This window comes from Phocoena sinus, chromosome 13 (genome assembly GCF_008692025.1).
Source record: "Phocoena sinus isolate mPhoSin1 chromosome 13, mPhoSin1.pri, whole genome shotgun sequence".
Lineage (NCBI taxonomy): Eukaryota > Metazoa > Chordata > Mammalia > Artiodactyla > Phocoenidae > Phocoena > Phocoena sinus.
In genome coordinates this window covers 12,230,184-12,252,520 of record NC_045775.1, presented here as the reverse complement: position 1 = coordinate 12,252,520, position 22,337 = coordinate 12,230,184, and the positions used below count along the sequence as shown (strand labels likewise).

The following is a 22,337-nucleotide window of genomic DNA, read 5'->3' as shown; positions in this document are numbered from 1 at the left end:
GGAGAAGACTTGAGACATTTTGCTGCTTTATTAATAGAAGTTTATAAATGGTTGGGAAAATCTCTAAAGAAATGGATTGAATGTTTCATTCCTTCAACTGGCATTTATTATGCATCAATTTTTTTTTGTATCAGGAGCTCTTTGAGGTGCTGGAAAGATACAAAGACCAATAAGACAGAGATTCAGGATGCAGAGTTTATAGTCTAGTCTGGAGACACATACAGCCTACATTCATTATTTGTGGATTCTGTGTTTGTGAATTTCTCGACTGCTGATCTCAAAATCACTACTCTTGGTACTTCCGTGTCATTTGTCAACATGCACCAAGCAGTGAAAGTTTGAGTCACCAAGGAGCGTGTTCCTAGCTGAGGTTGACTAAGGCAAAGTTCTGCCTTCTTATTTCAGCTCTCATACTGTAAACAAGTGCTCTTTTTGTGGTCTATGTAGTACCATGTTTTTCACATTTTTGTGCTTTTTGTTGGTAATTTCAGGGTCTAAAATGGTCCGCAAGCAGAGTGCTCAAGTGCTGTCTAGTGTTCCTAAGTGTGAGGCTGTGATGTGCCTTACAGAGAAAATATGTGTGTTAGACAAGCTTCATTCAAGCATGAGTTACAGGGCTGTTGGCTGTGAGTTCAATGAATGAATCAACAGTATATATTAAATAGATGTTTTTAAGCAGAAACACACATAAAACAAGGTTATATACCGATGAGTTGATGAAAATGTTATCACCAGAAGCTCACAGGAACCTAACCTTGAATTTCCCCTAGGAGCAATGGTTCAGTATTTGCTAGGTCAGAGTTTGTGGTGACTTCATAGAACAGTTACTGGGAATAACAGAAATCAACCACATATAAATTTATCAGATCCACATAGCTTTATGAGTGATATGATAAAGGTATGAATGCAATACCATGAAAGCCAGCAAGAAAGAACATTTGACTTGGCCTTGGAGAGTTGAAGGAGGCATTATAGAGAGGTTGCTTTAGAGCCAGGATTGTAAAACTGAATAGAAACTCAGAGAATGAACCAGGATGGAAGGTCATTTAAGGCAGAGGAGAACCATGTGCAAAGAAAGGGAGGTCTGCAAGAGCCTAACACACTCAGTGATTTAAAAAGTGATGAATTCAACTGTGTTAAGTCATAGGCTCCAATTCAGCCACAGGCAAGGATTTCCAGCTATTACCAAGTTTCTCTACATAGTTTGGGCTGTGATGTTTTGCAACAAGGAAGTGTGCAGTGTGTCAGCCGTGAAAATTGGCTCGATATTCATCATCAAATCTACTATGCTCCCTCTGAAGTCTAGGCCACGTTTCTGTAGAAACCTTTAGTTACACAAAGGAACCCTGGCCTGTAATTGGCAAGAAAACCCACCAGCTTTGGAAGCCATTATAGTAATGCCAAAGGGAAAGCACTATATAATTCCTGGGGAACCAAGTGAAGTGGGAGGGCAAAATAAAGACTCCTTCCCGTGGAGTAGCAAGCAGAGAGAACTGCAGGGGTTCAGCCTCCACTCGAAGTCCTCATCTATGAATCAACCCACCAATCACCAAGTCTGAAATGAGCAATTACTGTATGGCCAGCATTATTCAAGGCACTAGGAGGCAACACACACACACACACACACGCGCACACACATGCACACAACTATTCTTTCTTTCACAGCTACAAAGAGTTGACATCAGCCCTCACATCAACCTTCTGATGTAAGTTTTATTATTATAATTTTAGAGATGAGAAAACTGAAACTCTAAAGGCCTAAGTAACTTGGGTTCACACAGCTAGTGAGTGACAGAATCAGAATTTATGCTCAGCTTTGACTCCAAATAAAATGGGGGTTTTATCTGAGTCTCGGATAAGGTCCTTGTCCTCAAGAAACTTGCATATGTGATGAATTGAGGAGTAAGTGGCTCAGATTGTCAACTTTATAGGGATTCAGAAGAAAGAAGTGTGAGCCTGTACTCCACCACTGTCCTGAAGGCATCGTTAGCATCGGAACCAGTGGTCTTTAGTAGCTGGAGATGGAGGAGGGAGACGTCCGAGGTACGTATATATTTATACACATGAGCAAAGGTTCAGAAGCAGAAATGTCTTTCGAAGGAAGAAGAGGAGCTATGCTGTGAAGGGGAAATCTAATTTGTCCAGGGATTTAGGAGGAATGTTCCACCTGTCCTAGGATGGATCTCAGTGGATGGAGAGGACCCTGGATGGGATCAGCCCTTGTTGTTTTGTCTCCAGAGGGGATGCCCATCATTCGCAACCTTATTGTTCATTCAGTAAATATTATTGTGTACCAGTTTGTGCCAAGGATCATTCTCAGCACAGCAGATGCTTCAGAGTATGTGTTTCCAAATGTGAAGGAGCGGAACCTGGTGCATGGAGAGCGGCACTCAGCCCCTTGTTCATGATGGTAGTTCTCTCCTGATCATTCTCACTGCTGCCTCCTTTTCTTCCTCCAGCCCCCTACCAGTCTCTTTATTTGTGGCTCCAGTCAAGGCTGTCTGGGCTCCAGGAGCTCCCAGGATCAAGTGCAGCCTTCTCAGGCTGCTGTTCAGGGGCTCTACTCTCAGCCTCACTTTGTCCAGCCCTTGGTACTGTGACCACACCGGACCTCTTCCCACCTGAGCGCCTCCTTTGTCCCTCTACCTGGAGTGCCCTTGACCTCATTTCCTGCCTGCTGAAGTCTTATCATCCCTCAAGGTTCAGCTTAAAAGGATCTGAACCCAATTTTCCCCAATCACAATGAACTCCTTCTTGTCCTGAGCCCACAGAGCAAATACCTCTATCTTAGCCTGTTTCCTATTCTGCCTTGTCATAAACTGGGCTGGCAACCAGTCTGTCTACTCCTCAAGCCAGGGACATGTGTCCTGATTCCATCGTTTAGCACTGTGCCTGACACTTTGTCCAAGCTCAAGACATCTCTTTAAAACAATAAATACATGACAAGGATGTCCTTGAAATTAGAACAGTTGGGTTTAAATTTAGTTTAATTAAGACATTAAGGTTCATTTTTAAAAATGTATATTGTGAATAAAAAACACTGAAATTTAGTCTCAACCTACTTGCCCCCTCATTGACAGTTTAACTTCACTGTAATCTTTATCATGTATGGTGGTGTAGCAAGAAGGATTTTTCCATAGAGCCACCCAAAGTAAAAATGGATCGTCTTTGCGGGGATTCACAACAGGGTCTGGTCCAGGTACCGGCACCTTGATTGACACAAATAAGAAATGGGGACGTGTTCATTCTGACCCGAAAGACCCCTACCCGTTGGGAGACTGTTTCATTCTAACTAGACCATGCCCTCCTGGCCCTTGTCTGAATTCTTGCCAAAACTCAGAGCGTGAGCTGTGCTGAGCAGCTCACGGAAGCTCTTCAGACTGATTGTCAGAGTCTGGAGGAGGCTGGGATGGCATCAAGTCCTGCAGGGGACCCTGGAACTCAGAAAGTAAAAGGACTTGGCCAAGGTCTCCTGAAGTTTTCTGCACTCCAGGACCTGGGCACCTTATGTTGCAACCCGCACATTCCTGCAGCAACTGACACAGCCCCCAGCATATGGCTCGGCCCATTGTAGGGGTTTGATAAAGTTTCATGATTGACTGGGAAAGGAAGCAGGAGAGGCCTGGGCCTGCAGAAGGGCCCCCTCAACAGGAGCTCTGACTCACAACCTGTTTGGCACTGCGCAGCCCTCTCTGGTTTCCTGAATCTCTCTCTCTAATGGCAGATATTTTAAAACAATGATCATGACAATGACACTGTAATCCCCTACTTTCCCTTGCATCATAGAAGTTTTTCAAGTGTTTTTGCAGACGTGCTCTTAAGGGTAATTACATTTTTGGGACTAAGCATTTGCAAAAACTTTTTTTGGTGGTCCCATCAGATAACGGCGGCCCCCAGGGCTGGGAATCTGTTAATAGTATGTGCGGGGAGGACAGGGCAGAAAGCTGGGATCAGGAGTCAGACTAATTAGGGAGTGGGGTGGAGTTTGGGACGGCTTGACTGGGTGCATGAGCAGTAATGTGAGGGCGGGTGTGCGTCCAGGGGTGGATCAAAGGGCCTTTCTCCCGTCTTTTTTTTTTTTTTAGAGGAAGAGTGGGTACGGAGGGATTCCGTGTGTAGAAGCAGCAGCGGCACATCCGGGCTTCCTCCTGGAGGGCAAAGCCAGCGGCCAAGGCCTAGAAAAGGGCAGGGGTTTCTGCGTGCGGAGACGGTCTGCACAAGGGATCTGGCGCGGGACTGCGGACCCTGCCTGGAGACGGCGGGGGTGGGGCTCCCCGGGGGCCGGGGCGGGGCGGCCGCAGCCGGCGGGGCTGGAGGCGGGGCTGAAGGCGGGGCGGGGCGGGGCGGGGCTCCGGGGCCGTCTCGCAGGCTGCGGCGGCCGCGGGAGAGGCGTCCACAGCGGTGGCGGCTGGGGCAGCGGCAGACCGGCGGCCGAGCAGGGCGGCGGCGGCACGGGGTGAGCGGGGCGCGGGCCTGGCGGGGACGCGGCGGGGAGCGCGGCCGGGGGCCTGCAGGGAAGCGGGCTCGGGAGGCGCCCGGCGAGCACGGCCATCCTTCCCCAGCTCCGGACGCAGCCTTCGCGGGAGGGCGGGAGGGAGAGCCGAGGACCCAGTCCCTTAACCCTTCTCCAGAGATCGCCATCCAGATGTCCGACTAGGCGCCCCACTGCCCCTTCTCCCGAGGACAGCCTCCTGCTTGTGTTCCAGGTCACCTCCCTCGCCCCTCAGCCACTCAACCTCCTGCCCCAACCCCCAACGCCAGGTGTCTTCAGCTCCAAAGCCATTCTTCCAGGAGACCCCCGACTCTGCTTCCCCATGCCCACCACCAGAGGCCCGGCTCCCCAGCACTCTCTACAGCCCCAGAGGCAGAGATGACCCCCGTCCCTAGGGCCTGCACACCTGGACTCTAATGCTGCCACCTGCCAGGGACTCTTCCTAGCCAGCCAGCCAGCTGCTGTGCACCGCACCCAGGCCTCCTTGCCATCACTCTCCTCCATCTCAGAATCCCAGTCTGAAGAAAGGGACTTGCCGGATCCTGAGCTTTGGGAACAATTTGACTCACTTCCCAAAAGGCTGATTCCGGGCCAGCCCGGCTATTTGGTGGAGACACCTGTCTTGCCTGGCAGCCGAAGGACCGACCGGTCTCTGGCAAAACGGGCCAGCGGGTCCCTGGGTCCTCCTCCAAGCTGTCCTGACTTGCTGACCAGTGCCCCCAGAGACCAGGACCAAGAGCTTTGTCATTTAAGACCTCCAGATCTCTTTGCTGACCCCACCCCCAGTTCCCCAGAATTCCGCCCCTGCTGGTAGGAGTGCAGGGTCCAGCGCTGATGGGCCACCATCCTGGCCCTGGCCTCCCCTCCCATGCCCTTGTTTCCCCGGCTGCCTGCTCCCCGGGGAACCCAGGGCAGAGTAGTGGAGCTGGGATTCAGGGTCTCGGTCTCTCCCCCAGCCCTCTGGCCTTCCTTCCTTTCCCTGTTAGAAACTTTTCCCCTCTTTCGCTGGTCACCATCACTCCGGTTGGGCCTGGGCCATCTGCACAGTGCTGTGTCCCCAGGGCACAGAAAGCTGGGCTGGGACCACGGAGGGCTGGGACGTGTGCTGGGCCAGCACGAGGAGGGTGGCTGCTAGCCAGGTCGGGCTGGGCGTCTGGGCCCGGGGGCCAGAGCTTTAGGGTGGGTCGTTGGCTTTCACTGAGCCCCAAAGGGGGTCCGAGGGCTTGCTTTGCTGTGAAGAGAGAGGGCAGAGCAGGGGCTGTTTTTCTTGCCTGCTTCTGTCTTGTGTTGCTATGGTGACAGTTTTGCCTCTCTTCCTTCTTCTGACTCTTCTGGGAGCTGGTTTTTATTGGTCTGTTGTTCTGTCTTTTATGGCTCTAATTTCTCCTTTCTATTTGCTCTGAAATCAACAGTCATAAACATGGGCGCTGGGCCCAGGCTGGGGGCTGGCAGAACTTCACCTCTTCCTGGCCCCAGGCTCCTGTGAGAGGAGAGTAGGGGAAAGAGGTGGGGACAGACCTGGCCACACTCCCTCCTGCCCCCAGCTCTGGGAGGGCGGCAGAGGCATCACAGTCTCGGGCACACAGTGGGTAGCCCGCTGCCTCGGTGCTAATAATAGACCCAAGTGTGATGGAGAAGCCCGCTAATGTTGATTTCCTTTCATCTTCAAGGCAGCTCTGTGGGGTAGGGGCCGTCCCCACTCTGCAGATGACAAAACTAAGCTCAAAGTGAGCTATTTCCCTCAGGTCACTCTGCTTTTAGCACATCGTCTGTGCTGAGATTTTGTTGAATAGGATGGAAAAGTGATGGAGCTGGCGCGCAAAAGCCCAGCTCGCTGCCTGGCCACCCCGAGGGCTTCCAGGTCCTGCTCCCAGAGGACCAACAGAGCTCCCCCAAACCCATGTGCTGGGAGACTCATTGAAGGGTTTTCCCCCGTTTCCCCGCTGGACTCCCATGGAGGCCACTGCCAGAGAGCAGCCTGTCAGGTCCCTCGCGCACCTTTGACCCCACTGTTGGGGACTCAAGTTGGGAGGAGAGTCAAGGCACTTGTGACTTCCTGTTTTTGCTCAACACCCAGAAGCGTTCAGTTTGCTTTTACTCTCAGGGCTTAGATGCAGCCGGGTGAGCCGGGGACACTGAGAACCCAGGAGACCTTCCCAAGTCAGCCCTGGGCGAGGAGTTCAGAGCTGTCCGGCCCTGGGTCACCGGTGGTCAGCTGTCAGCGACACCCTCCAGAGAAGCTGCCCCCCTTTTCCCTTTTATTTTTCCCTTCACTACACACTCTTTTCTTTCCCATCCCTCCCCTTTCTCCCTTCACCTTGCCAGTGCTCTAGGCCTGTTAGTAATGAGCTGGAAAAGCACCATGGTAGCGTGAAAAAACCAGGGAGTCAGCAGCCTCATTGTCAAATTCCAGCCCTGGGGCAGTCAGTTCACTCACCTGGGCCTCAGTTTCAACCTTTCAAATGGGGTTGATAGCATCTGTCTGAATGGTTACATTTGCTTGTGTTTGTAGGATGGAATGGAGTAGTTTACAGGGATTGCTTTACAAGGTTGAAAGCCTGAAGGGCGCATAATGTTCTCCTCCTGTTGGGAGGTGTCACTGTTAAAGAGACCCCAGACCACTGCCCAGAGATGAAGAACTGATTTAGGAGTAATTAAGCTGTAAAATGTGAGGAGTAGAGGCTTTCTCTAATCATCTTGTCCAGAGTTGATGCTGAATCAATCCATTTCTTTATTTATGCGCCTTCCATTAACTGAGCATCTACTCTGTACCAAATACACTTTGGGGAACTGGGTATTTAAAAAACATGAACGCTATTTCTGTTTTCAAAGAATGTAGTCTGGGGGTAAAGACAGTCATGAAAAGAGATCCTTATAATACCTTCGAAGAAGTGGTGTGATCAGGAAAAAGGCAGGGAGATGTGAAGCCCAGAGATGGTGACTTGACTAGCCACCCACCCCTTTATGGTTGAATCAGGCAGCCTGTACTTTGCGGCTGAAATACAGCTCTCTTAGCACCGCCCACCTGGCAAGCCCTCAGTCTGGCCCTCGCAGCGATGGATGGGTGATGACTCCCGAGCCCCTCAGTTCTGTGAGCAGTGTCGGGGGAGAGAGGCATGTGGCAGGAGCCAGCCCTGCCTTCCTTGCTGAGTCTTTTTTTTTTTTTTTTTTTTTTTTTTAATTTATTGGCTGCGTCGGGTCTTCGTTGCTGCTCACGGGCTTTCTCTAGTTGCAGCAAGCAGGGGCTGCTCTTCGTTGCAGTGTGCGGGCTTCTCATTGAAGTGGCTTCTCTGGTTGCAGAGCACAGGCTCTAGGCGCAGGGGCTTCAGTAGTTGTGGCGTGCGGGCTCTAGAGCGCAGGCTCAGTAGTTGTGGTGCGCGGGCTTAGTTGCTCCACAGCACGTGGGATCTTCCCGGACCAGAGCTCGTACCCATGACCCCTGCATTGGCAGGTGGGTTCCCATCCACTGTGCCACCAGGGAAGCCCCCTTGCTGAGTCTTCACTCATCCACTCCTAGTAGCCTCTGGCTCCTATTTCATCTTGGTCAAAATCCTTTCGCAAAGGCTACATGAATTACCTGACAAGGCAACATGGTGATTGGGAAGAAAGCAGACTTTGGGAACCAGCCATGAGCTCAGACTGTACTACTACTGTGTCCTAAGTGTGGGATCCTGAGGGAGTATCTAACCTCTCGGAGCCTCAGTTCTTGTACCTGTAAAATGGCAATAATGATACTTGCCTTCTAGGAAGTGAATGATCTTATGTATTTATAGGGTCTGGCATGGGGCCCACTTCACACTTGCTGTTATTTAGTTATACTGACTAGGAAAGAGTTCTCAGTTACTGGGCCTCTGGGTCCTCTTAGAACCATGGTGGCGAGCTCTTTGGACTAACTCTGGCCTTCAGAGATCCATTCATTATCTGGGAAGGTTAAAGATTGCCCACGCTCAGGTTCTAAGCACTGCTGGTTAATCTTTGAGTTATCTCTCACCAGATAAAACAATGTTCTACAACATGGAGATGCTGCAAATCAGCAACACTTTGATTTCCTCAAAGGGGAACAAATTTGAAATGGCAACAAACACGCTGAGTTTCAAAAACATGTTACTCTGAGAATACTTTAATTTGATGTAATCCCACTTGCTTATTTTTGCTTCTGTTTTCTTTGCTTTTGGTGTCAAATCCAAAAAAATCATTGCCAAGACCTACATCAAGGAGATTACCACCTGTGTCTTCTTCTAGAAGTTTTATGGTTTTAGGTCTTGCATTCAGTCTATGTTTTGAGTTACTTTTTGTGTATGGTGTAAGATAGTGGCCCAGTTTGGTTCTTTTGCACGTGGCTGTCGTTTTCCCAACACCATCTATTGAAGAGACTGACCTTTCCCCATTGCATGTTCTGGCTCCTCTGTCAGACAATACTTTAACATGAATGCTTCACATTTTTTATTCTGGGCATGTTTAGCTTCCTGTTCTTTTTTTTAAGTTACCCTATCTATGGATAGATATTTTCTCAAACCATCACTGCAACTCTGTGACATTAGTATTATCATGCCCTTTTGACAGTAAAGGAAACTGGGAAAGGTCCCTTGCACAGAGTCCGGCAGCTAGCAAGTGGCAGGGTCAGAATTTAGAACTGGGCCTGACTTGCTATTCATGCTGGTGTACACAGCCTTGTCATCTCCTTGGCTGGCATGTCAGTGATTTAAAATAATTGTGTTTGGAGTATGCAAGCAGATTTTTACGGCGGTGGAACCGGTCAGGGCTGTAACTCGGACCCATAGTAAATATTTAGAGACTTTATTAGGGTTTTGTTCTCAGCACAGCATGAACGAGGCTTTCGGCAGTTGGCTGAGGCTTGGTTCCTGGAAGTGGTGAAGAGAAGAGGAGTTTGGCGTGTCCGAGTTCAGAAAAAATGTTTGGTGATGCTCAAAGTAGCTTCCTTTGCCCAAGAATGGGTTGCTAGTTTGTCGCTGAAATAAATTCAATTGATTTTAGAACTGAACGTATGAACGGAAAGCATGACAGGTGCACCCCAGGGATCTAGGAACAGAAGCAAGAAGGTCAGAAAATGTGGGTCAGTGGCCCTACAGATGCAGGGGTGGTTGGGATTCCATCTGTCAGTGTAAGATGGAGGTAGAAAAGCGATTACAGAATGGCTCACTCCTAGCCTTTCCTGGGTAATTTAGAAGCCGAATTTCCCTGGTCTGAGAACCCCATTGTCCTGAAAACGGTGCCATGTTTGCCAGCAACACGCTTACCTGGTCCAGCTTAGCTCTGCAAACAGATCCGTTTCTATTGGCAGTTATCTCAGGGCCTGAGTCTGGTGTCAGCTTATTTAATGACTTCACTTTCTAATAAAAATTCTGTATGGCATAGATAATTAAATCTTTAAAATGAAACTGGGGATATATGTATACGTATAGCTGATTCACTTTGTTATACAGCAGAAACTAACACAACATTGTAAAGCAGTTATACTCCACTAAAGATGTTAAAAAAAAGAGAAAGAAACTGGGGAAACGGGATGCCCCCAAAGAGCTGAATTGCAGTTTTATGATGGATCAAGCATGAAAATGCGATCATTCACTCATTTGCTTAGCAAATGTGTACGGGACAGGCTCCTGCCTTGTGCTGAGCTAGATGGAACACAGTGATCGAGATGGCTTTGTCCCTGGCCTCAGGTAGCTCTCACTCCAGGCAGGAAACACACACCTAAAATGGAGCTTGGAGAGTGTCGGAGAGAGTGCGGAGGGCGGGGAGGAAGGGGGAAGTCATTGTTTCACCTCTTACGGCAACACTGCCCCCTCCCTCCCCATGGGTGTTGTCTGTGGTGCACCTGAATTGCACCTGACACGTTGCAGGGAGAGGAAGCCTGAAAGAGAAAGGTACAAGCCTGGACGGCGAAAAGCCGGCTCTGCTCTCAGCCCTGTCCTCGCTGCCTGCGTGGAGGAGGAAGGGCAGGCACGGTGGTCCCCCCACCGCCCCGGTTTTAGGTACCCACGGTCAACTTCGGTCTGAAAATATTAAGTGGAAAATTCCAAAAATAAACAACTCAACAGTCTTCTGTTTGTTTTTTGCGGTACGCGGGCTTCTCACTGTTGTGGCTTCTCCCGTTGCGGAGCACAGGCTCCGGACGCGCAGGCTCAGCGGCCGCGGCTCACGGGCCCAGCCGCTACGCGGCATGAGGGATCTTCCCGGACCGGGGCACGAACCCACGTCCCCTTCATCGGCAGGCGGACTCTCAACCACTGCGCCACCAGGGAAGCCCAACTCATCAGTTTTAAATTGTGCACCGTTCTGAGGAGCGTGATGAAATCGAGCACCTTTCCGCTCCGTCCCCCCTGGGATGTGAATCATCCCTTTGTCCAGCGTACCCCTCCTGTGAGTCACTTAGTACCCATCTTGGTTATCAGATAGACTGTGGCCGTATCACGTTGCCTGGGTTCAAGGAACCGTTGTTTTACTTAATAATGGGCAAGAGCAGTGATGCTGGCAAATTCGGATGCGCCGAAGAGAAGCAGTAAAGTGCTTCCTTTCAGTGAAAAGGTGAAAATTCCCAATAAAGAAAGAAAATAATCTTTGCTGAGGCTGATAAGATCTAGAGTAAGAAATTCATGCTAATTTTGCTGTCACACCTCATACGGCAAAAGTCACGGCTACATAAGGAGTGTTTCGTGAAGATGGAAAAGACGTTACATTTATATAATAAGATACTTTGAGAGACAGGCCACATTTACATAACTTTCATTACAGCACATTGTTATAATGGGTCTAGTTTTTATTAGTTACTGGTGTTTTCTCTGTGCCTAATTTATAAATTAAACTTCATCGTAGGCATGTGTGTCTAGGAAAAACCATAGTCTATGTAAGGCTCAGTACTATCTGTAGTTTCCACTGGCGGTCTTGGCACGTATTCCCTGAGGATAAGAGGAGACCACTGTACTTCACTTTCACTGTAGGTAATATGGGAAGGTTGGATTTGGTGACTTAGAAGGGTGCTTCCAACACCTAGCCGATGATTCTAATAAACCCTTGGGCTTCTGTCCCAAAGTGACAGGTGAAGAAGCAAAACCTGGCAGCCTTAGTCAGCAAGGTTGCAGAGACAGAGCTGGGATGGGGAGAGCCGAGGGTGTTTTCAAAAACCAGAGAAACCTCGCGCCCCCTCGTAGAAAGGGAGCCAAGTCTGATTGAGCATCCGAATAAGTAGTTGAAAGTCAAGGCCATTGACAAAAGGGAGAGCCAGGAGGGATGCAGGAGCTCAGCAGCGGTGGGAAGGACCGTCATCAGCTCACTCCCGCGTTCCAGGGTCTCCACCGCCTGGGATGTGGAGGGTTGACCTCAGAGATGCTTTGGTCACTGCAGAATGCCCTTCTGTTTTAAGTTAATGTCTGTTTTAAAAAATCATTTGGTTTGATGATTTCCGGGTTTTAGGATAAATTAAAATGCATAATCGTTTTAGGACCGTGAGGAACAGTGCCAGACACACAACTATCTCAACACACCGTCAAGCTCTCTCATTCCCAGTGGCATCCAAACTCAGGCTCTTCCAGTAGCAACGGTGAGGCCGGATGCCTGGCACCTGGAGTAGAGAGACAGAGGAAACCCACTCGAAGCAGCCTGGGCTTTCGCAAGTTATGCCATCTCTTTGAGTCTTGTGTTTCCTTGTGTAAAATGTGGGTGGCAGCAAAACCTTCTGAATAATGAGCATTTAATATCCACTTTTAGCAATCCCCTAAAGAGCTTTAAAAAACAGATATCCCCATTCTGTGGATGGAGAAACTGAGGTCCACAGGTGTTAAGAAACTTGCATAATGTCACATCATGAGGAAGGTTGCACAGCTGGCACCTGAAACCATGTCTGTGTGCTTTCAAAGTGTGGTCTCTCCTTACCACCCACCCTAGGAAGGAGAGGATGCCAACTCTTTGAGATCCAGAGAGGTGAAATGTGCACCTAGAAGTTCCGTGAGACCATCCCAGGGCTGCAGGGTGAGTGCACCTGAAGCCCACAGACCTGGGTGGAACCCTGGCTTTTCCCTTGGGCAGATGTCTTAGGCTTACTGAGTTTTCTAATTTTTGAACTGAAGTTAATAATATGTGTGGCCCAGGAATATTGCAAAGAATACAGGCATACCTCGTTTTACTGCACTTCACAGATACTGCGTTTTTTTACAAATTGAAAGTTTGTGGCAAGCCTCAGTCGATCAAGTCTGAGCCATTTTTCCAACAGAATTTGCTCACTTCATGTCTCCGTGTCACATTTTGGTAATTCTGGCAATATTTCAAGCTCTTTCATTTTTATTATATTTGTTTTGGTCATCTGTGATCAGTGATCTTCGATGTGCCTGCTATAACTTGCTGAAGGCTCAGATGATGGTTAGCATTTTTTAGCAATAAAATTTAAATTTAAAAAATTAAGGTATGTACATTTTTAGACACAGTGCTCTTGCACACTTAATAGTCTACAGTTTAGTGTAAACATAACTTTTATATGCACTGGGAAACCAATTCATGTGACTCGCTTTATTGCGGTGATCTGAAACCGAACCCACATGATCTCCGAGGTGTGTCTGTAAATGAATTAAACATTGTCAGTCTTCCTTTTTGCCTGATCTTTTAAGAAAATGTGTTTGAAAAGTTCTCGATCTGCTTCTTTGAGGCTCCTTTTTATTTGTTGTTTTAAGTTGGAAACAACAGGGAACTTCTTTCTCTGACAGACGCATTCCAGAATTGCCCCGACGAAGCCCCCCAAATCCACTCTTCTGGACCTATACTTCTAGCTCGTAAGCCTTCATTTTAAACTTGAAATGAACCTGGCCGTGTTGCTTACTGGAGTGTAATAAGGATAAGAATTCCAGTCGGCATCCAGCATTGCACCTACCGTATGATCCGTCTCCCATCCTGTCTTTCCTGTATTTTGTAAATGCACGTGTATGGTTTTTTTCCCCTGAACTGTTGAGGTTTGAAATCTGCGCCCTTGAGTACCTTCAGAAGTAATCAATGGAGCCGTAAGCTATTTTCTGACATTCCCTTATTGGCAAGTCCAAAATCCAAAATGCTCTGAAAATGCAGTTGTTGTTTTTTTTTTCATAACTCATTTGGAGGCAAAAGCTGGCCTGATGGTACATGAGACTATTTTTAGTTTGTATTTATGCCACTCAGGATGAACAAGTTTTTCATCAGAAGGATGAGTGCTCCAGACTGGGGGTACATATAACATGCTATTATCTGTACTATATTACCTTTCTAAAATCTGAAAAATTCTGAATTTGGAAGCACATCTGAGCAAGGAGTTTCAAAGAAGCATTTGTGAATCTCCCTTTCTAAAAGCCCAAAGGAACTCACAGCACCCCTGGGATTGGGGCGTTGGGGAGGCACCAGAGGGACCCTCCAATGTCTACCTGATACCAGATGCTGTGGTGACATGATTCATCGTGTACCCATCAGAAGCCTTCATGGCCAGTTTTCTATTTCCTCAATTTAAATAATAGGAAATAAATGAGCAGGCTTGGCACAAAAACAAAACAAAAACAACAATAACAAAACCTTTTAAAAGCATGGGTTCCAAAGTTTCATTGGGCCAAAGTAGTTTTTAAAAAATTCCATAGAACTAAAATAAGCTGGGAATTTTTGATCTAGCGTGGCTTACAATCAAGTTTCACAACTGGCCTTTGGGGGGAAGGTAGAAGGGAATTTTTAAATCCTACTCATCATTTTAGCCTTGGGAGGAGGAAGCAGGGCTTGGAGGGTGAGCAGGAGGAAGTAAAAAGGCCCGAGTAGGAGTGAGAAGGTCTTGGTTCTTATCTTGGGTCTGTTCTTGACTTGTTGAGTGATTTGGGCATGTTGCCTCCCTTCTCTGGGCTCTAGGAACTCCGTTTTGAAGTCATTTAATTCTTTCTGTCTCTCTCTGTCTCTCAGAGTCTAGGAGTAGAGGCTGGGGCCCCCAAAGCGAGTGAAAAGCACTGAGCTGCCCCCCTGGCTGCATTCTCGCAGCTTCCATCCATCTGGCCTCCAGCCAGACTGGAGGGAGGTGAACAGCTTCGTGCTCTTCGTTGGTCTCCCCCAGGTCTTTCCTTTCTCCTGCTCTCACAGCACGACCCTCTGACACTGTAGGCTGGTTTGTGTGGGATTCACTTTGTCCCCAGCACCTCCCCTGATGCCCAGGGAGGGCTCACGGGATGTTGAACCGAGCACTGCACGTGAAACTGCCCCGCTGGTGATGGCCAGCGCCGAGGGTTGCACTGGGGCTATGGTCAAGGCCATGCTAGGCACTGCTGAGGGGGTGTTGGGAAGGAGAGTGGCAGTTCCCAGTTGCAGAGCACAGGACCAGTGCAAGTTCTGCCCATTGAGATGGAACAGGTCCCCGCAATGGCCTGTGTGGGCGAGGGGTTGGCATGTAGCACATTTAGGTAAAGGGCGTTGGGGACCATCTACCTCCCTCTCATTTTCTCCCTCCCTCCCTCCCTTCCTTCCTTCCTTCCTTCCTTCCTTCCTTCGTTCCTTCCTCCTGCCCTCCCTCCCTCTCTCTCTCTCTCTCTCTCTCTTTCTTTCTTTCTCTTTGGAATTTACTCTTAACCTATCATAGTTCTGACTTTTGCTGGGTTGAAAGTTTCTGGAGAATCTAACGAGGTTTAAAAAGTTGGTGATTCTGTCTGTCTCAGAGCCCCTGCCCTGCCCACCCAGGAGATGCTCACTTAGCAGTAACCCATGATAGGAACCGGGCCCCTGACCTTGGATGGGGGTTTGCACGGTGGAGAAGTGACCTTGACTTTTAGGGTCCTGAAGCCCTTCAGTTCGCACAGACTGTGGGATCCACCGCGCAGCTGTAAATCTGGTTGACACCAGGGCACACTGAGAGGAGGGCACCTCTGGGGGTGGCTGGTCCTTATAAATTAGCGAGGCCTGGACTCCTGTGTGTGCGCGTGTGAGTGTATGCCTGCTATGTGGGTGCGTGAGCGTGCACGATGTGTGATGTGTGCGCGGCATAGGTTGTGTGTGTGTGAGCAGGTGTGAGTGCGTGGATTCCCGGGTCCTTTCAGATCCTGGGAGGCGCTACCAAGTCCCGGGCCTGGCGTTGTCCGGTCGCGGCTCCCTGCAGCCTGACCCGCGGCCTCTGTGTAGCTCCAAATGGAACTGACCACCTAGCGGCTCCCTAGGGCGTGAAGGACCTTTAATCTTTCAGAGACCAGTGACCACCGACAAAGGCAATTCGGAGGTTAACTGGCAGGAAACAACTAAATTATGTTTTCTTAGGGAGAAATATCTAATCCTTCTGCTTTGGAAACCCAGAACCCTGTCAAAGCTGCAAAAAAAAAAAAAAACAAAGCTGATTTTATACATATTTGAAAAGACACAAGCCATTTGAGCCTGAGACTTTAAAAGTAAAGATAAACAAGAGAAAAGCCTAATATGGGTTTTAAAAAATAAAGGACTAGGGATACGGTCAGTTTAATTTGACAACCGGGTGGAGGAAGGTAGGAAAGGATTATGAAAGCGAAAAGGAATGGAAGGAGAAAGAGAAACACAGAAGAGAAACCGTTTGAGCTGCCTTCGCCCTGTGACAGGCGCCGGGCCCATCTCCTCGTCCGGACTCTTCCAGGCCAAACCCAGGCCGGGCTTAGCAGAGTCGGGAGGCTGGAGGGGAGGGAAGCGGATGGATAGAAGAAGGGGGCTGAGGATCCTTTCACAGTTTGCTTACTAAGCTCCCGAGGATCAAGAAGACCTCTCGGGGTGGTGGACAGCACCCTGTCTAGGGAGTCCCCTGGGAGCTGAGGTCTCTCACTGACCCACCTAACCTTCTGTAATCCTGTCCCTCTCTGCGCCTCAGTTTCTTGGCCTGCGGTTGCTGTGGCCAAGAACTCTCTTGTCCGTGTGTGCAAATCGGGGGCTTCCTCCCACGTGACTGGGGGCGAGTGTGCAAGTTCCTGCTGGCGGGGATGAAATGCTCTATGCATCTCCCCTATTGTTTCCTCCTTTTAAACCACCTGTGCGTGAAGTCCCCTTTCACGCTGTCCACTCAGGAATCCGCCAGTAAGGCTGTGTGCAGGTATATCTGTTCCACCTCAAATTCAGGAAATGATTTGAGTAGCTCCTGTCAGCTAAAATAGCAACAGTGTGCTCGCAATTTCGTAGTGTATGCGCTTGAGTTGTTTTTTTCTACATAGCTATTTCCAGGTTACCCAATACTGACATGGCCCCTAATTTTTCAAAGTATACCACATTTTCAGTTGTGTTCATGACACTGAATTGTGATCTGCAGCGTGCCTTTAACACCTATCAGTTCTCTTTTGCTAGTCTGTTTGTACACATCCCTCACCCTACAGACAACCTTGCAAGGTAGATATATTTCTTTCTCTTTTGCAGATAAAGACTGAAGCTAAGACAGTTTTAAAAACTTGCTTTAAGGACATAGGATTGAAAATGGGGCACCGGGATTTTGAGTCAAGTCTGTCTGGCTCTCAAAGCCCTACAGTTTCCCACACCACATAGTTCCCACTGCTTCCAGGCCACAGTTTTATTTTTTTTAGGAAAATCAAATCTTTTTTTTTTTTTCCTGCCATGGTTCTACTTAAGCCTCAGAAAATGCAATCATAGCTTGAGTTCTTCGCTTCCTTGCAGAGTGGAGTCCCATGGTTCTCCCTCCCATAATGTAAACTTCATGCAAATAATATATTCCACATAACACACTTTTGCCATGCACTCCTCAAGTGCCACACACTGTTCTAGAAACTTTCACGTTTCATTGAATGGGAGATGTGGACTTTATTTTATAGAGGTCAAAACTAAGTCTCAGGGCTTCCCTGGTGGCGCAGTGGTTGAGAGTCCGCCTGCCGATGCAGGGGACACGGGTTCGTGCCCCGGTCCGGGAAGATCTCACATGCCGCGGAGCGGCTGGGCCCGTGAGCCATAGCCGCTGAGCCTGCACGTCCAGAGCCTGTGCTCCACAAACGGGAGAGGCCACAGCAGTGAGAGGCCCGCGTACCGAAGGAAAAAAAAAAAAAAACTAAGTCTCAGAGAGATGTAATTTTTTACCTGAAGACAGCACATGGAAGGTTGTGGCTTGCTTTGTGAATTAACAATTCAGAGTATGGTTCTTTCGGGGGCTTGGGATTTCACCTTTGGCTAAGGACCGAAGCACCCCTTGTTGAATCATGAAATGGAGTCCAACTGACCCACCCAGCTCTCAGCCTCATTGTCTCTGTCTGCTGCGGTCAGAACCCGATCTGGTGGTTGTGGAGAAAGGCATGGTTCCTCTTGTATTTTCCCATCTTCCATCAGCCTGTACCATCCTTGGCTTATTTGAGCTGGCCCCAACTCCTGTTCTAGTTCCATGGCTCATCACAGACTTACCAATGTTATGCATTAGCTTCATATTACAGAAGAGACCGCGGTAATGTGATTTACCCAGGATCACACACGAGCTATGCATGCTCTCTCCAAGATGCTCTTTCCTTACCAAGACAGATTCTCTGAGATTTACTTCTGGTGTTACATTCTCCTGGAAACCTCCCCCAACTCCCCATCAGATTCATCCATCCATCCATCATCCAGCCACTTATTCAACAAATATTTTTGGAGCACCCACAATGAGTCAGGCACTTCTCTGGGTCAGTATCTGGAGAGTCAGCAGTGAACCAAACAGACAAACCCCCTGCTCCCGTGGAGGTTATAATCTATCAGGGAAAGATGGACCATAGACATATAAGCAAGTAAAATGGAGATGATGTTAGACATCACATGTTGATGAAGGAAGATGAGGCAGAGATGGGTGTACAGAGTGAGGGGTGTGGGGACAGGGTCTGGGGGGAAAGAGTTGCTCCTTTAGGTTGGGTGGTCAGGGAAGTCCTCAGGATGACAATGGGGGGAAGGCCCGCAGGGAGTGAGAGAGTGAACCACACAGCTCGCTGGGGGAAACGTGTTCCAGGCGGAGAGTCGGCAAGTGCAAAACCTCAAAACCTGGCCCGGGGAGAGCAGCACGGAGGCCAGGGCTGTGGTTGAGTGGACAGGTGGCAGGTGGGGAGGTCGGGGACACAGCCAAGGGCTGGCCAGGGACTTCAGTGCTCTCCTGCTGCCCCTTCCGACTGAGAACCTTTGCTGTATGTCTGCAGCCTCCTTTTCCACTGGTCTGTCCTCACACTGGCCTGTGCACCCTGCAGGGAAGGCCTCACATACCCTTAGTTTTCACACCCGCAGCACCTCGCGCCAGGCCTGGAGCAGCAGGAGAGTACAGCATTTACGGTAACTCTGCTCCTTTTTTTTTTCTTTTTCTTCTTTTTTCAGTTTAAAACTTTTTTTATTGAAGTGTAGTTGATTTGCAATGTTATGTTATTTTCTGCTGTACAGCAACGTGATTCAATTATACATATATGCATTCTTTTTTTAATATATTCTTTTCCATTTTCTTTTTTTTTTTAAGCCAAGAATGTTAATGAGGGGCTTCCCTGGTGGCGCAGTGGTTGAGAGTCCGCCTGCCGATGCAGGGGACGCGGGTTCGTGCCCCAGCCGGGGAGGATCCCACATGCCGCGGAGCAGCTGGGCCCGTGAGCCATGGCTGCTGGGCCTGCAGGTCCGGAGCCTGTGCTCCGCAATGAGAGAGACCGCGGCAGTGAGAGGCCCGCGTACCGCAAAAAAAAAAAAAAAGAATGTTAATGAAAGTTTATTTGTGATTCTTTTGATAACATGGGGAGTTTGAAGGCATGCCACTTCTAAACTCCAATTAGCAAGTTCCTTTTTGGACAACCTTCAAAGGGTTGCTAGGGAAAGAATGAGGGGCCGGGAAAAAGCTGGAAGTGGAAGCTGTGGCAAGGAGGGTGTTAAGTGGAGGAAGAGGGCTTCACCAGAAAGCCTGGGATTAGGGGGGCTGCCAGGACCCCTGCTAGGGACCAGTGTTTACAAAGAGTGGCCAAGGCTGGAGCAAGGAGCTCTTGGGAAACCCTCAGAGTGTGTCGGGAGTCCAGCCAGGACTTTCCACTCACCGCTTTGCTGACTCAGAGGGACCTGGAAGGCCTTGTCTCTAGAGACCTTTCAGGAAAGAAAAGAGCATTCTCCCTGCTGGGGAGTTTCCCTCACAGAGCTGAATACTGGTCTCAGAGGACTGGGCTTCTTCTGAGGCACGGAAAGAACCTAGGAAATGCAGATCATCTAAAGCGGGGGTGAGAAGCGGGCTGAGCAGACACACTTGACCTCCGTGTGACTCGTCAAGGTCAGGGACCTCCTCTGGCTGTCAGCTCCCACCTTCATATCTGCTCCCAATCCAAATCCTGCATCCTCAGGACAAATGGAGGCTCACACCTTCTGTCCCAACTCAGAGCAGTTGGTCCAAGTAGCTCAGTAGGGTCGGAGCCCTGGGGGAAGGGGTAGCAATTAGTGGATATTGAGGCTGGAAAACATTCTGAAGTCCTTGGGAAGCCATTAGGGCATTTCAACGAGGCAGTGATGAAACTGGGTTCCCAGCCAGAGGTATGTGTGTGTCAAAGTGTGTATGACATAGTTATAAAATGATGGAGTGTCCATCATGGAGAGATGGGGAGGGAAGCGATTCATTTTCCACTGGTGTGTCAGGTGATGGGTTGGTTTAAAAATTAAAAAAAAGAAAAAGCAAAGATTTGTCTTGCCATTATTCAACAACTCTCTTGACGATGGGCTGTGCACAGGCACCGAGCTGGATGCTTGTATAGACACAGCAGATCAACACAGCCCTTATGAAAAACCATACTTCAGAGCACATGGGATAAGATCCCTTGAATGACCTGGCTGCAAATGCATGTTGCAAAGATTTAAAGGTGGGGAAATAAAAAGTCACAGTACCTGATTTTTAAAGGATGGAGAGTTACTTCTGTACCTGCCAATGATCTGTGTAAAGCAAGTGACAGTCTCTCTGGACCTTCGTCTCCTCACCCACCAATGGACTTGATCTTCAGCCCTCCCAGGGATATTAGAACACAACAAGCTTTTGCCAACAAGTAAAAAGCTCTGTATGAATGCAAGGTGTTGCTTACATGGCCGTGAGGGACTTCTGTTAGCAATGTGGTACCGGTGAGAGGTTTGGATGGAGTCTAACATTCATTCACAACTTAATTTTTCTAAACTTTGCTTCTCCTGGTATGTCTCTGACTGCCTGTTTGGGCTTTCTTCCAGCTTTCAGAATTGTTTTTCCTGATTTTTTTATTAGTGTCTGGTTTCTGCAGTTCAGTGCAATGCTTTAAAAATGTATACATGTATGTGTTTACCTAAATACTATGGGGCCGATTGTTTTCTTTGGCTGATATTACAGTAATGGAAGAAAAAGGCCAGGATAGTTGCTCGGGATATGAAAGGCCTTGGGTGCTGTATGAAAACAGCATCTGTGGGTAAAATAGGAGGAGGGTGTCAGAAGTTGGCCTTGCATGGGTCAGGGTAGGAAACCAGCAGTGTGAATTACCATGAAAAAGCATGCAGGGTGCCAGCTCTGTCAGACCCCCCCCCCACACACAAAAAATAGCTGTTGAAAATTGAGCTGTCTCGTGAAAAGATCAGCTGCTGTAGAATGCTTTCCTTGTATGTCAACAAGCTGGGACAGAGCTTTGAGCCAGCCTGAAATGTGTCTAAATAAATGATTAAGGTGACTCACTCACTCGCATTGAAAGGAGCTTTTTTAAAAAGTGAAAGTAAGAGGCAAAGAAGGGAATAAAGCAGAGGCAAAGAACAATAGGATTTGAATTTAAAACAATAGGAACAAGAAAATTGAATGAGTCACTTATGTCAGATCCTGTGAGCCTCTGTCCTGAATGAATACCTCCCCATAAAGGTTTTAAGGTCAGGGTCTCTTTATGTTTGAATTTCCTGGTGAAATAACACACCATTCCCTGGGCAGGTTCCAGGCCTGTGATGGGCATTCTGGGGATATTTGTCACGTAGCTGCTGCAGAGCTACACTGTCCAGCTCAGGAAGCCTTCCTACAGCCAGGGAACAGCCTCTCGGCCACCGGCAGAAGGTCTGAGGCTAGGATCCCTGTCAGTTCAATGGAGATGGAAGCCCTGTCCTTCAGTTCTGCATTTATTTTATTAAGTGTCTCAAGTACTTTTGCTACATCATCCCTGATACCAGGAACTGACCCAGAGACCAATGAAATCTTTATGATTGGCTAGTGTTTGAATTGATCTGTAGTTTGCAAAAAAAAAAAGAGAGATTTTTACACTAAAGATGAGCCAGTCTTGTTTTTAATTATAATCAGGTATGATAAAGTATATAGTTTTGTTTCCATGGCTTTCATCTCTTTGCTGTTTGATTCTGGACCATCACTTAACCGCTCTTAGGTCTTCGGGACCTTAGTCATGGAATGGATGTGATTCCTTCTTTGCTGACCTCAGCATAATATCTGTGAATATGAAATGACTTAATATGGCATCAGGTGGTGTATTAGTCAGTTTTGCCGCAGCAAGAAATAACCCCCAAATTTCAGTGGTTGGTAGCAGTAAGTCTCTCACTTATGTCACATGTCAGGAGCTGCTGGTTGGCTTCACGGTACTGCCCCACATTTCTTTTTTTTTTTTTTTTTTCTTTTTTGCGGTACGCGGGCCTCTCACTGTTGTGGCCTCTCTCTTTGCGGAGCACAGGCTCCGGGCGTGCAGGCTCAACGGCCATGGCTCACGGGCCCAGCCACTCCACGGCATGTGGGATCTTCCTGGACCGGGGCATGAATCCGTGTCCCCGCATCTGCAGGCGGACTCTCAACCACTGCGCCACCAGGGAAGCCCCCCACATTTCTTATTCTGAGACCTGGGCTGAAGGGGCAGCTGCTTCTTGGAAAGTGTCCTCCTCATGACAGGGAAGAGAGTGACCGAGGTGGCAGAAACTTGAGCTGCTTCTT

The 22,337-nt window shown here is 48.6% G+C and overlaps 1 protein-coding gene across 2 annotated transcripts in view; it reads left to right on the top strand.

The window, feature by feature from the left end:
• Positions 1-4,342: 4,342 nt before the first annotated feature.
• Positions 4,343-22,337, top strand: part of CYRIA (CYFIP related Rac1 interactor A) — a 107,616-nt gene continuing 89,621 nt past the window's right edge. For both annotated transcript variants that reach the window (XM_032652703.1, XM_032652704.1), the window contains exon 1: positions 4,343-4,456. The gene's annotated coding sequence lies outside the window, so the exon portion shown is untranslated. The remainder of the gene's footprint in view (positions 4,457-22,337) is intronic.